The sequence below is a fragment of the Dermacentor andersoni genome, chromosome 1 (genome assembly GCF_023375885.2).
Source record: "Dermacentor andersoni chromosome 1, qqDerAnde1_hic_scaffold, whole genome shotgun sequence".
Taxonomy (NCBI): domain Eukaryota; kingdom Metazoa; phylum Arthropoda; class Arachnida; order Ixodida; family Ixodidae; genus Dermacentor; species Dermacentor andersoni.
The window spans coordinates 316,287,161-316,301,816 of NC_092814.1; the positions used below are offsets into that span (position 1 = coordinate 316,287,161).

The window sequence follows — 14,656 nt, forward strand, 5'->3', positions numbered from 1 at the left end:
CATATGTGGATTGATCCCGAATATAGTGCAATATCGGGCCGATCCGCGGCGGAGGTGAAACAGGCTTTAAGCACTCCGCCATCTTACAAAATAAGTTTAATATCTCAGGTCCGAATACAGCCCGTATCGGATATTAAGCTGACAAGAACAGATACTACACTTTGACCTTCGTCGGTCATGTCTACGTTCGCATCGCCCTCTCTTTGTCGGCGTTCGAAGCGCTTGCGTATCTCCTTTCCTTTCCTTCCGCTTTCGCGTGGTGGCGGTCCCGTGTGCTGCACACCAGTGCCGCGACGCGAAAAGAAATGCGAACCGTCCATGTGGCTTCAATCCCACAAACTTGAAATGTTTCACCGGAGTAGCGGCCAGGTTTCAGAAGGGGTTTGTGGGCAAGTATTTTGCCTGGCCTGTGTTGTGTATGACCACTTGTGGTTTTCGAGTGACCTCACAACCATTACTGCACTCCAGGACGTCGACCAACGCACGATACCATTGGCTACGGTGAAGCAGTGTGTGCCCTCGGACTGCGGTGGGGTGCGTGTCTGTTGTACGTGCCGGGATACGTTAGCAAAAAAGGCGTCGTGCCGCGTTTTGCAACAATACACGGGAATGTATACCCGTTAAAAAATACGTTTGTGCGAGTTGGTAAGCCATTTTAAACAGAACGGCGCGTATTTTGACAGGGACAAGGAGGGAGACACGGCACAGACGAGCGCTGACTTGCAACTAAAGTTTATTGCTTGGAACGAACAATATATAACGATTTCGTCCAAAGAACTGGCATTCTTAGCGGGGGGGGGGGGGGGGGGGGTGAGGGGGGGGATACGATGATTACAGTTATCTCCCTGGTTCAGTGCCGCATGTATGATTGACCGTGAATCTACGAATGTTTTTTTTTTTTTGTTTCTCTGTCGTTTGGACCTGTTATATATTCTTCGTTCCAAGTACTAAACTTCAGTTGCAAATCAGCGCTCGTCCCTGTCGTGTCTCCCTCCTTCTCGCTGTCAAAATACGCGCTGTTCTGTTTAATATGCATACCTCCCGGTGCCTCATCATTTTCCGGGGCTCAACACCGTCGAGGAGCGACTAACCGCGACTCGCCTTTCATTTATGTGCATACAGCGTTTGACTCCCGGCAATGGAAAGTTCGGTATTAAAGGGCCCACATACACGGCTTCGCGGGTCATCCACCTTCACAGAGAGGAATAACAGTTATTTTTTTGTAAGATTTTCCCTGCGTAAGACTTGTCGTAATTTCACTTAGTGAATTCCGCCTCAGTTCTATGAACAACTTACAATAATACTGTGATATACCACGTAACAACAGATCATGTGTATTTATTACCTAAAGGTATTTGTGTATGTGTTCATAGTGCAAGTTTGACAAAATATTCTAATTTGTTTACATTGCCCACGAATAATTCCATATTTTCAGAATTTAAATAATTTGCATTTACAAATTTGTACATGTATTTTTAATACCATTTTTCCCATTGATAACTTCGAAGGATCCTTTTCTAGTTATTGCTCATGTTTCACAACAGATGTATGTATTCACTTTCGTCTCCAAGCTATGTAGAGCACTGCATAACTCAACCGTTCATCACTATCAATATGCAATAGAACCTATCTGTACTCTCAGTGGTGACATCTGACATTGATGAACCTGCACTGCATATTTGTAAAATTTCCTATCAAGCAGATTGTACATTTTTGACTTACAAATTTTAAAGAAATTCGCGACTTTGGGTGCCTGAACAATTATTTAATTACGAGATTCACTATAGTGGGGTCTTCCGGATTAATTCTGACTTGATGTTTTTTTTTTTTTTAACATGCACCCAATGTACAGTAAACGAGAGTTTTCTTTGTCATTTTTAATATTATTTTTTGTTTGCATTTCACCACTATTAGATTGTGGCCGTGAAGTAGCGCGATGGCCACTGGGTTTACATTCGAGATGTAACGTTATCGAAGCTAATTAGACGAAGCGTCGCCCGTTGTTAGTAGCAGAGAAACGAAGCGAGATGATATTAGGTTAAAATAAAGGAAGTGTTAAAAAAATTTTGCTGGAGTGGAGATGCCGTCTCAAAGGTGAAGCCGAACCGCCCCCATCTTACCATAGGTGAGAATTAACGTTAGCGAATAGCGGGGAATATACAAAGCGCTTTCTTCTTACTACGTGCTATTTTGGGTGCATAATTTAGGCGTACAGATCTCGTTCGACGTCTTTATTTCTTTCACTGGCTTGTGAAAGAAGCCTAAATGTTTTTTTTTTCTTCACATTTGATGGCACATCATGATATCAATACGCAGCCAAACGTAACATTCCAGGCAATAACTTCGAGCTTTTATCTTCAAATACCCCTGGCATTTGCAATACCTGACCAAAAGGACGTGAGCTTCGAGAAGTTTCAGCTGTCGTGGCCCTCTTTCAGAGTAGAAGTATAGACAAACTCAAGCTTCACCTGTTCTGATAAGAACATACAGGGGCTGCCCCTCCAGCTTATTTTAAATGCATAAGCTTTTCTCTGGTCACTCACCGAGAACCCCTTCCGTCCCTCCCTGCTTCGCGTCCGACGATCGCTTTCAAGATAGAACCAGCCAGCTGTGGAAGACGGCGACGACGTCTCTCTGACCACGTGACGTGTACAATAAGGCAGGCACCAGAACTGTGTAGTAGCCGTCGCTTCGAATCGGAACGTCATCAGCGCACCTGGCCCCGCCACCTTCAGCAGTTTGCTGGCCTCATCAGTTCACATTGCGCCACTTCCGCAGAACTTCGTGTCACCGCAGCGCTGTCGCATTTACCGTAACGGCGCCAACACGACGGCAGCCGCTTAGTGAGGAAGAACGGAAACACAGGAATTCAGAGTATCAGCGTGAATACAGATTACGCCAGAAACAAATGAACGACGCTGCGCAGAGCGGAGAGCTGCAGCAACACGCTGCCGAACGCAACAAACAAAAGGAGCGACGCCATGCCGACGCCGCCCGATACGAAGGATCCAGGGAAACCTGCACACATTTCCTTAATTTCCTACATCTCACTCGTCATTTCGCCCCACGTCCACATCCGCTGTGGGCTCTCTGTAACACGAGTGAACATTGCTTCTACTTGCCTCTTGTATGTCGTCTCGTGCAGGTCTCGCTTATCAGCTCGGTGTTGAAACCGCGCTTCTCCGTTTTACTATTCTTTCACGGTCGTTCTCGCAATTCTACCAAACACCATCGCATGGCCACTCAATACTACGTCGTTACACCGAAATGTCTAAACATCATTCACATAACTCCTTAGAGGTTCTACGTACATTTTTTTTTTAAAACCTACTTGTTTAAAATGGATATGTGCAATTGTCCAATATGTACAGCTATCGTACAACAGCAGCTGAACCTGGGTTGGAAGCACCTGTGCTCGTGTCGATTGACTTCGCGGTGCACGAGGAAAGAGCGCGCCTGATTCGCAGCGGGCGCTCGTGCAAGATTTTCGTTCCCTTCCAGCGTTTTCTTTTTTCTGCTCGCGCGCGTTCGCGCTCTTACTTTTGTTTGAAGAAAGAGGAAGTTGCAGACACCATCAAAACTAGTCTTTGAGCATCTGCATAAAGCGGAGCCCGACTTCTCGTTTTCTCGTGGCCTACGGGAACGCTCATACATAACCATGTTGCGGTCCTGCGTTAAGAGACCTTCTAAACAGCCCCTGGCTGTTTCGGATGGGATCGTTCTCTCTCTATTGTGCGAGTGGCAGTCTAGCCCCGTATTATCCATCGGGACCACTACCACAATTTTTTGAGAGATGGCTCCGACGACGCGGCCGCGACGCCGCGCCGTGGGTAGTCCCGGCATTGCACTCTCGCCGGGACGAAAGGCCCTCCGTAAGGAATGCCAAAAACAGACCGTCCAGCACAGCCCGCCTGCCTGGCTGTGTCAGGCATTGCGTGACTTCAAGGCGTCCGCATATTGGACGAGTATCATCGCATGTTGCCACCAACCTGAATGCGCTTCCCTTTCTGTGTCTTCAATGTCGCAGGGCTGCATTGTAGCTTGTGGTTTGTGGTTGCATCGCATCGATAAACAATGATAAATACGCCCTGTTGGGAGGATCTGCAGCCAATATGCGAGAAAAGGCGAGAGTAGCCTTTAAACGGTAGTAATAAAGTAATCACTTTAGAATGAAACGTTTCTGCGTTACAATAATCACTGCCGCCGGACATGAAAGAAGCGAGTTAGTGACGGTGGCACCAGATGCGTAGAGCAAATAAAAAATGCGGGTATTTTGTGCAATGGCGACAGATACAGTGTACTTTACAGGCATGTAGTTGAAAAAAAAGGCTCTTGCAATTGCTTCATGCCTGTCACACTATTTACTACCTTCGTATAACTGCATTGGGTGTGGCAATACAGTTGATTTTCAGCCTATAACAATGTTTCTATAGCCTATAACACATATATAGGACCCGTGCACTCTGTATTATGTCAGTTCTGGCGCGATATATGACTTGTAGGCTATAAACACTGTATCTGGCAGTGCTAACTGTGTTTGTAGTTGGTAGCTGAGAACCATTAGTAATAGTGATTGCCTCGTCTGCTCAGTAATATATCCAACTCTACCTTTATGCCAACTGCAGTTATACCAAGGTAGTATATAGTGTGACCAGCAAGTACTAATTACAAGAATTCTGTTTTTAGCTTTTACGTCATGAATAAGATCTCTGTAATGTACACTGTACCTGGTGCCATTGTACGAACTACCCGCCTACTTTGTTTGCTCTACGCGTATAGTGCCACCGTCACCTATCCGCTGGATGTTTAAAAGAACAAAAAAAGAAAAAGAAAACCTTGAGCTGCCAATCTGTGTAGTTGGTTATGATCTAGCGTATCCTTTGCTGCAGGCCAGTAATCTTGGCAGAGGACAAACGTACTGCTTATAGGTAGTATGCAGTGTAAGATATGCAATCGTTTAAATTTTTATGTGTGTTTGTTGGGGGAGTTAATTAGGGTCATTAACCGAACTAGCAGCGGCGTTGTATTACAGAAATTGTGTTGTCGGTTCGACGGCTGATCGCGCGGGGTTCGGTCGAATGATGGTCGGCACGCTGATTTTACGGGTGCCGTCTACAACAAAGCCCGTCGCAGTATAACTCGCGCTCGTCGGTTGCGTCGTTGTCGACCAGGTATGATAAAAAGGTTTCAGTGACGCACAATAGTCGGTCAATCGTTGGAGTGAGCGTCTTGTCGGTCTCGTATCGACCCTGTGTTACCGCGCCTTACGAGTACGTGCAGTCGGGCACGCGCTGCCACCACCAGCAAGTGAGGACCGACGCTGCAAGAAGACTTCGTCAGCAACGTGATGTACTTAAGTGCCGCTAAAGTGTAACACACGGGTTTTTCTTAAATTTGCTAGCCATAAATGAAAGGCGGCAACTACCTGGCTCACGGTGCAGTCCGGACAACTCCGACGATACCGTGGCCGCTTTCTCTTTTAAAGTGGAGTTGCGGTCTTATGCTACGCACGTTTTCGGCACCGCCCCGACGTCGAGCTACCAGTACAGTTTCAAAGCTGTACACGGCACGAGTGTTTGCAGCAGCGCGCGTCCTAGCGCTTTTTTTTTTCCGGGGGACTTTCCGGCGCGCGGCCACGTGCGCGACCCTTCCAAAACGTTTCGGGACTAATCCGCTAGGGCAGGGCGCATGCGCCGTCGCGCCATGAAAAAGGCGGGTTGGCAGCTGTGAGAACCATTAGTAATAGTGATTGCCTTATTTAGTCGGTAATATTACCAACTCTACAGTTACATCAGCTGCAGTTAAACCAGTTAATAGTGTGAGAAGCATGTAGTAATTACCGGAATTCTTTTTTTTTTGTAACTTGTAGGTCCTGCATATGATGTCTGTAATGTGCACTGTACCTGGCGCCATTGTACGAACTAGCTGGCTTTTTTTTATTTGCTCTACCCACGTCGTCACCTACCCGCTTGATGTTTAAAAGAACAAAAAAGAAAAAGAAAAGCCTTGAGCTGCCAATCTGTGTAGTTGGTTATGATCTAGCGCATCCTTTGCTGCAGGCCGGTAATCTTGGCAGAGGACAAACGTACTGCTTATAGGTAGAATGCAGTGTAAGATATGCAATCGTTTAAATTTTTATGTGTGTTTGTTTGGGGAGTTAATTAGGGTCATTAAGCGAACTAGCAGAGGCGATGTATAACAGAAATTTTGGTGACCAGTGTATCAGCGTTCCATCATTGTCTCTTCACGAGAATGAGTTTAGTTTCCTGGCTGATAGGATAGGATTAGGTTTGGTTTTTATCTCATGGGACCACACCTGTGTATATTCTTGTTCACATACCTGAGGCTATATAAGTGAAGCATCGGGGGAAATAAAAATTAATTGCGATTGTGCGCCTGTCCGTTGTCTTTTATTCTGTTGTCCGTGTCCTATCTTTTGCGCCTAAAACCACTTCTAAGAGAACTTCTTGATTTTTACTTACAGATATGTGCTATGACATGTCTCGAAGCAAGGTAAATATGTCAATATACATAAGGAATGTTCACTCAGAACTCTAATTCGCAGATAGGAAGCTAACATAGACGGCAGAATGTCCCAACAAACTAAATTTTGTAGCCGTTTTCCAGTCTTTGAAAGACAAAGTTATCTGACAATTCATACCTACAGGATTTAGTTGCTCAAGCTTTGTTCTCTGGGCTCCTAGAACCATCGGTGGCACAAAAGAGGGTAAAAAGGAGTTACTTATAACTGCGTCAATCTCACAGAAGCGGTACATGAAATCTGAGCTAACAATTACGCTTGCGCACGATTTCGTCGTCAGCGTTCTTAAGCTGAATAAAATAGATAAGTCTTCCTTGTTTCTTCATTTCAGTCTAGGCAGCAGACGTGGACAAAGCAAGCTGTGAACAACAGGTGTAGCCTAACTAACACGAACATCATGCCCGCCATTACAAGTATATCATCGGTGGAACAAGGACTAGCTACCATCTTGAAGAATGAACCGAGCGACACTGCTCTTATGTCACTCAGGTTTGGGCACGAATTTGGTGCCCCTGCAACACTCTTGTGTCCGTGGAAAATGGGTATTGTTGTAATCTCAGCGCTGACGCCCGTTGTTGCAAATGGGTCGCAAGCCCCAAGGGTAGCGTGGGCCTGGCGGCCTGGGGCACAACTGGAAGCATCCGATGGTCCCGGCAAAGCATGAGTCGACTGGTAACAGAACAACTTGTTTATTCTAGCATCGCAAAAGAGCGGGCGGTCAGGTCGACCGAAGTGGAGAGACGGGAGAGCACGTTACTCGACAGAAGAAATCGGAGCCTCTCTCGGCGTCCGGGAGCAGCTGCTCTTATACTCTCGGAGTTGAGGGCAAGAGGGAACGCCTCGATAGAGGCGCGCGTGACTGCGGGGCACGGACACGCTGAACGTTGGGACGAGTGTAGTGACGCATCCGCCGGGCGGGCGCTGGTCAGACCTCCTCGCTTCACACTTGGGGAGCTCCCCTCCCCGGCTGCCGCGCTTTGACAAGCGTGGGCACCAACATGCACACACACACACGCACACACGAAGACACGTGGCATTGAAACACGCCTAGACGCGCTTGGCGGGGAGGCGTTGCGGCGGCGTCGAACGGGCGAAAATGTCCGCCGCTTTGAACGAAGCCCCGGCGTCCGTTGCATCCGCGCCGGCTATACCACGCGTCGTAGGCGAAACGTAACAGTATCTGCTAAACAACTTCCTAAAAGACTTGCGCCCACATGTTGCCCTTGAGAACTGTGAAACTTGGCAGCAAATCCTGGTTTTTCGAACACCGCAGAGCCGCTCATATTATGCCTCCATTTAGCCATCTTCGTCCAGTGTCTCTTTGGCTGGCTTTCCTGTGTCTTCCTTTTCTCGACGCCCTACGAGCTTCCGTCTCCTCTTTCCCATCTTCGCAATTGGAACGATAGCTTCAGCAGGTCATCCGCGAGCCGACTAGCAGTATCGGTCAGGAAGCGGCTAGGGGCAGCGCATACGTAAGGGTGAAGGACGCACGCTGTAAGCGCTTTGCCACGCCGTGACTGATTTAGGATTCACGTAAATAGGAGACAAGTGTGCTTTCCAGTCCGCTCAACTTCTTTCTTCAAACTCGTGACAAACACATCGACTTCACTTCATCCCACTCGATCTTAGGATGCCTGGCAACCGCTAGGAGCGCGCGTGTGTCTAGGAGAGCTATGAAATTCTAGGATGTCTAGAAGAGCTGTGAAATTGACGTGAGTTATATAGTGACGCTGACGCGGATCTCGCAAATGCCGCGTCAAGGGGCAATGGTGTTAATTTGTTATTTCTATTGCTTTTATGTTGCTATTAGTCATCGGAGGGAGGTGGGGAGGGTCTCGTCTCGGTGTTGTGTGAACCCTGGGTTCCGTCCTCGCGGGTACAGTTGTCAACGTGCGCTCTCAAACGCAGGAAGATACGTGCCGCGTCAAACATGTGGAATGTTGAGTCTGCTCAGCGGCAGTGCGCTGTTTTGGAGCGCATGTGGGTACGAGGGAATCGCACTCTGATAGGGAAACTTGTAAGCTGGATAACGCAGTCGACAAGTTACTCACGCTCGGCAATCTTCCGAGGCTTAACAACTTCCTCTATGTAACACCATTGTTCCGCTACTATTGGCCGCATGGTAGAGTGCGTTATGAGAAGGTAATGAGATCTGCTAAAAGACGAAGTCTTTCTTACGGTGTTACCACTAGTTTTCCGTATCAGGTATATTTATGGCCTTATTCGTGGGCCGATAGCGTGTGCGGCCTAAAGACGTGGGCCGATATGTGTTACTGAGCTGAGACCATTGATCGTTGCAATGTTTATAGTATGCAATATATATATATATATATATAAAGCGAATAAAGGGGGGTAACCGAGGAGCCCTATTTTCATTAATCATATCATAAGAAGCGGACAAACAATGACGCCAAGGACAACACAGGGGAAATTACTTGTACCAACTAATCGAAGTAGAGCAATGATAAATTAATGGAAATGAAAGTGGATGAAAAAACAACTTGCGAAAGGTGGGGAACGGTCCACTTCGCAGTACGCGTGCGATGCTCTCCCTGTTGTTGGATTCTTATGATCTGACAACACACACACACAAACACACACACACACACACACACACACACACACACACACACACACACACACACACACACACACACACACACACACACACACACACACATGTGTATATATAAATATATATATATATATATATATGCAAATAGTACAATTTACTCTGGCATATAAGACCCGGAAATTCCGTAAAATTTCTTAACACGTCATCACACGTCAAAGATGTGGACCAATCCAGAAGATAGCATATTTAAAGAAAATGTCAGAACCCGATGTTCCTTTTACTCTCCTCGCCCGGGAGCAGACGTGATAAAGTGCCGTGCGAAGTGACTCCGCTCCTATCTCAACCCCAACTCGCTCAGGAAGACTTCGTTTTTCATCGACTTCAACCGGAGGTTTAGTCGCTTTATGTTTTTTTTTAATTTGACGCGTCTTCGTTCGATACCGCTAAATATAATAGTAATTTTGTATTCAATTGAAAATAAAAGAAAGAGATGTAGTCACCATATAATAGTGACGGCTACGCCTTTCCTCATAGCAGGTTACACTACACTACAAGAGAATATATATGCAGTAAGGAAAAGAAATGGGTGTGCGTGTGTGAGTGTGGGTGTGTTTGTGGACACACAGACAGGCCTGTGCACACGATGTAACCGAAGTCTACCTAAATCCTCAGAACTTATCTATACATTCTTAAATAACGTGTGTGCGCGTCGTCAGTGCATTGTTAAATAATATTGCATTTAGATATAAGGAAATAATATAGGTACCTGACAAGCACGCATGAGTGCCGCTATATAAGGTGATGCCCTATGGATGTAGTTCTTTTTACACGGAAATGTACAATTTGGTGCAGTGAAAGGCTGGCGAGATGTCACCTTCCAGATATTGGACCGCTGCCCGCTTGATAACGATCCTGCTGACGTATCACCCGACACTTCATGGCAACATGGATCTTTGTAGTTCATTGGAACCGAGAAGCATAGGCCAGCCCGACTGCTGTCGTCTGCTCAAAAGTTGTTACCCACACGGAATAGTATTCGTGCACTTAACTTTAACACGATTAGCTACAAGAGGACCGATGCGACGATTATGCGCTCGGCTTATTATGTGTATTTTACTTCACAGCACCACGCTTGTTCGAGCAGCCTACGTGATTTTCGTATCAATGGTGGTGCATGATTTTATTCGCCATTGTTTTTTTTTTCTTCGTATGTCTTCGTATGGACGTCCTCCTTCGCATCATAGACATGACTGTCGTCAGTCGTACGCATATGTTCGCCCCCACCGTAAGCTGCAGGATGAGCAAAACTCCGGTCACAAAAACTATATGTATACGTCACTTGGATTTAGTGTTGAATTGTAAGTGTGAGCTATATAATAGAAGGCTGAGGTGAACAGCAGAGAAGACGACAGCGAATTTCCAAACAGCCACAAGTTTCGGTACTTATAAACTTGGAGGCGTTTTTTTCATTGTTTCATCTCACTTGGAGAGTCGTAGGACCAAAACCGTTTTCAAAAATAACGATACGCAGCCCTATGAGCGTGGGAAAGCTGGAACTAGAAGAAAAAAAAATTATAAATGCTGAAAACACATCAATGACTAACTTGACGGTCGTCATTGACGGTCACCAGACACTTCTATCTGTTACCACTCAACAGAGTGTCATCACAGGGATGAAAAGTAAGGCTATTGCGCGTAGAAAAACACAGCCTATCAAGAAGCAAGCACAAGTCAGCAGCACATCATTATTTTTACTGTCTTTCATAGCAGCGCTTGTCCAATATAGTTATTCACTGATACTGCTGAATGTACTATGATATGGCTTATACCAGCGTGCGACAAAGATAAAAACACGCGCTATTCTCGGCTATCAGCTTTTGCTTATAGGCAACCGGCTGCAACATTACGTTCCATTGCTTAGCCGCGTCAGCTCAAGCGGCACAGATAAATATCATTATGTTCGTAAGACTGCTAACCACCTATCGTAGAAATTCCTTCTCACGTCCGCAACTGCGACGGCTGTTTGTTTTGTGAATCGACTGACGCTTACTCTATGCAAGAGCACTGGAAGTTCACACTTGTGCTACATACCGTTACATATGCGCATTTAGTTAGCATTTTGTCGACTACAGCACTCGTCACTGCAGCGGCGCGCATTGCAAGCTTGCTAATCTTCCTACGGTTTCAGCTTTGTAAGTACGCGTTTTACAGCGAAGCTGTACATAGCTAGGTTACGGCAAAAATTGCGTGCGTCTATCGAGCCGTGTAGATCGAGAATTTCTGCCCATACGTGGGTTGATCCCGAAGATAATGCAATATCGGGCCGACCCGCGGACTAGGTAAAACAGGTTTTAAGCATTCCGCCATCTTACGAAAATAAGTTTAATATCTTAGGTTTAAATAGAGCCCGTATCGGATATTAAGCTGACAAGAACAGGTACTACACTTTAACCCGCGTCGGCCATGTCTACGTTCGCATCGCCCTCTCTTTGTCGGCGTTCGAAGCGCTTGCGTATCTCCTTTCCTTTCCTTCCGCTTTCGCGTGGTGGCGGTCCAGTGTGCTGCCCACCAGGACCGCGAAGCGAAATGAAATGCGAACCGTCCATGTGGCTTCAATCCCACAAACTTGAAATGTTTCACCGGAGTAGCGGCCAGGTTTCAGAAGGAGTTTGTGGGCAAGTATTTTGTCTGGCCTGTGTTGTATATGACCGCTTGTGGTTTTCGAGTGACCTCGCAACCATTACTGCACTCCAGGACGTTGACCAACGCACGACACAATTGGCTACGGTGAAGCAGTGTGTGCCCTCGGAGTGCGGTGAGTTGCGTGTCTGTTGTACGTGCCGGGATACGTTAGCAAAAAAGGCGTCGTGCCGCGCATTGCAACAATACATGAGTATGTATACCCGTTAAAACGAACGTTTGGGCGAGTTGGTAAGCCATTTGAAACAGAACAGCGCGTATTTTGACAGGGACAAGCAGGGAGACGCGGCACGGACGAGCGCTGACTTGCAACTGAAGTTTATTGCTTGGAACGAAGAATATATAACGATTTCGTGCAAAGAACTGGCATTCTTAGTGGGGGGGATATGATGATTACAGTTAGCTCCCTTGTTCAGTGCGGCATGTATGATTGACTGTGAATCTATGAATGTTTTTTTCTTTTTTGTTCTCCTGTCGTATGGAGCTGTTATATATTCTTCGTTCCAAGTACTAAACTTCAGTTGCAAATCAGCGCTCGTCCCTGTCGTGTCTCCCTCCTTCTCGCTGTCAAAATACGCGCTGTTCTGTTTAATATGCATACCTCCCGGTGCCTCATCATTTTCCGGGGCTCAACATCGTCGAGGAGCGACTAACCGCGACTCGCCTTTCATTTATGTGCATACAGCGTTTGACTCCCGGCAATGGAAAGTTCGCCATTAAAGGGCCCACATACACGGCTTCGCGGGTCATCCACCTTCACAGAGAGGAATAACACTTATTTTTTTGTACGATTTTCCGTGCGTAAGACTTGTCGTAATTTTGCTTAGTGAATTCCGCCTGAGTTCTATAAACAACTTACAATAATACTGTGATATACCACGTAACAGCAGATCATGTGTATTTATTACCTAAATGTATTTGTTTATGTGTTCATAGTGCAGGTTTGACAAAATATTCTCATTTGTTTAAATTGCCCACGAATAATTCTATATTTTCAGAATTTAAATAATTTGCATTTACAAATTTGTACATGTATTTTTAATACCGTTTTTCCCATTCATAACTTCGAAGGATCCTTTTCTAGTTATTGCTCATGTTTCACAACAGATGTATGTATTCAATTTCGTCTCTAAGCTCTGTAGAGCACTGCATAACTCAACCGTTTATCACTGTCAATATGCAATAGAACCTATCTGTACTCTCAGTGGTGATATCTGACATTGATGAACCTGCACTACATATTTGTAAAATTTCTTATCAAGCAGATGGTACATTTCTGACTTACAAATTTTAAAGAAATTCGGGGCTTTGGGTGCCTGAACAATTACTTAATTATGAGATTCACCATAGTGGGGTCCGCCGGATTAATTCTGACTTGCTGTTTTTTTAACGTGCACCCAATGTACAGTAAACGAGAGTTTTCTTTGTCATTTTTAATATTATTTTTTGTTTGCATTTCAGCACAATCAGATTGTGGCCACTTGCTTGTAGAATGTAGCGCGATGGCCACTGGGATTACATTCGAGATGTAACGTTATCGAAGCTAATTAGGCGAAGCGTCGCCCGGTGTTAGTAGCAGAGAAACGAAGCGAGATGATATCAGGTTAAAATGAAGGAAGTATTAAAAAAAATTTGTCTGGAGTGGAGATACCGTCTCAAAGGTGAAGCCGAACCGCCCCCATCTTACCATAGGTGAGAATTAACGTTAGCGAATAGCGGGGAATATACAAAGCGCTTTCTTCTTACTCCGTGCTATTTTGGGTGCATAATTTAGGCCTACAGATCTCGTTCGACGTCTTCCTTTCTTTCACTGGCTTCTGATAGAAGCCTAAGCGTTTTTTTTTTCTGCACATTTGATGGCACATCATGATATCAATACGCAGCCAAAGGTAACATTTTAGGCAATAACTTCGGGCTTTTATCTTCAAATACCCCTGGCATTTGCAATAACTGACCAAAAGGACGTGAGCTTCGAGAAGTTTCAGTCGTCGTCGCCCTCTTACAGAGTAGAAGTATAGGCAAACTCAAGCTTCACCTGTTCTGGTAAGAACATACAGGGGCTGCCCCTCCAGCTTATTTTAAATGCATAAGCTTTTCTCTGGTCACCCACCGAGAACCCTGTCCGTTCCTCCCTGCTTCGCGTAGGACGATCGCTTTCAAGATAGAACCAGCCAGCTGTGGAAGACGGCGACGACGTCTCTCTGACCACGTGACGTGTACAATAAGGCAGGCACCAGAACTGTGTAGTAGCCGTCGCTTCGAATCGGAACGTCATCAGCGCACCTGGCCCCGCCACCTTCAGCAGTTTGCTGGCCTCATCAGTTCACATTGCGCCACTTCCGCAGAACTTCGTGTCACCGCAGCGCTGTCGCATTTACCGTAACGGCGCCAACACGACGGCAGCCGCTTAGTGAGGAAGAACGGAAACACAGGAATGCAGAGTATCAGCGTGAATACAGATTATGCCAGAAACAAATGAACGACGCTGCGCAGAGCGAAGAACTAAAGCAACACGCTTCCGAACGCAACAAACAAAAGGAACGACGCCATGCTGACGCCGCCCGATACTAAGGATCCAGGGAAACCTGCACACATTTCCTTAATTTCCTACATCTCACTCGTCATTTCGCCCCACGTCCACATCCGCTGTGGGCTCTCTGTAACACGAGTGAACATTGCTTCTACTCGCCTCTTCTATGCCGTCTCGTGCAGGTCTCGCTCCTCAGTTCGGTGTTGAAACCGCGCTTCTCCGTTTCATCATTCTTTCACGGTCGTTCTCGCAATTATACCAAACACCATCGCATGGCCACTCAATACCACGTCGTTACACCGAAATGTCA

General features: G+C 46.1%; 2 pseudogenes; both read right to left on the reverse strand.

The window, feature by feature from the left end:
- On the reverse strand, positions 1-181 carry LOC126548656 (U2 spliceosomal RNA; annotated as a pseudogene).
- Positions 182-11,401: 11,220 nt separating this feature from the next.
- LOC126548663 (U2 spliceosomal RNA) lies at positions 11,402-11,581 on the reverse strand (annotated as a pseudogene).
- Positions 11,582-14,656: the final 3,075 nt, after the last annotated feature.